An 893-nucleotide genomic window follows, 5' to 3' on the forward strand; every position below is an offset into this window, starting at 1 on the left:
GGCGGCGGGTACGGGGGGAGGACCTGGGGAGGAGGAAGGGCGGGAGAGTGAGAGCAGCATGCCGAGCAGCCATGCCAGGAGCCCAGAGACATTTCAGCTTATAGAGGTGCTTTCATCTGCAGTGAATAAACCGATAATGCTGAAATTATGAATTCCTTTTTTTTTTGGTGAAAAGCTGGATTAGCCTGGCTTTGTCCGAGCACTGATTATCGAGCAACTTCTTTTTTCTGCAAGGGTCGCTAGATCTGTGTTTGCAGCTGGGTGCTGGGCTCGTGTCGTGCTGGTGGAGGGGCTCAGTGACGTAACAGCTCTCGTCTGCTGGAACTGTAAAACCCCTCCGAAAATACGGCCCCGGCGCGAGTGGGGGGTGGGAAGGGGCACCAGGGACCCCGCTGCCGTGGGGGCTGCGGCCTCAGGGCTGAGCGAGAATACTCCTCTTTGTTCTGTGCCGGCGATGGTGCAGCCCGTGTGGAGGAGGCTGACGGGCAGGTACAGCCAGGCGAGGCGCTGGGCAACGCTACCAAAGGTCGCAGCGATGCCTCCCCTTGTCCTTTGTCCCCTCTTCCCAGCCCTCTGTGGCCGGATAAAGGTCCTTCCCGGAGCACGTTCGCCTCCATCTTGCCCGAACGTGCGATCCGTGGAAGGGAACGCGGCGTTGTCGCCGCCTCTCCTCCCCCGGCCCTCCAGAAAAAGGATCGTGTTGGGTTGTTGGATTTTTTTTTTTCCTCCCTGTAACGTATTATTTTGCTGCAGTAAACCTGTGTGGTGATGCAGCACTGCAGATCTCCCCTCCTCTCCCCTCGCTGCGGTCCTCCTCCTCCTCCTCTCCTCCTCCTCCTCCTCCCGGCAGCATCTGCCAAGACCGGAGCAGCTCGGAGAGACGCCAAAGCGTG

The sequence above is a fragment of the Merops nubicus genome, unplaced genomic scaffold, assembly GCF_000691845.1.
Source record: "Merops nubicus isolate BGI_N331 unplaced genomic scaffold, ASM69184v1 scaffold2249, whole genome shotgun sequence".
Lineage (NCBI taxonomy): Eukaryota > Metazoa > Chordata > Aves > Coraciiformes > Meropidae > Merops > Merops nubicus.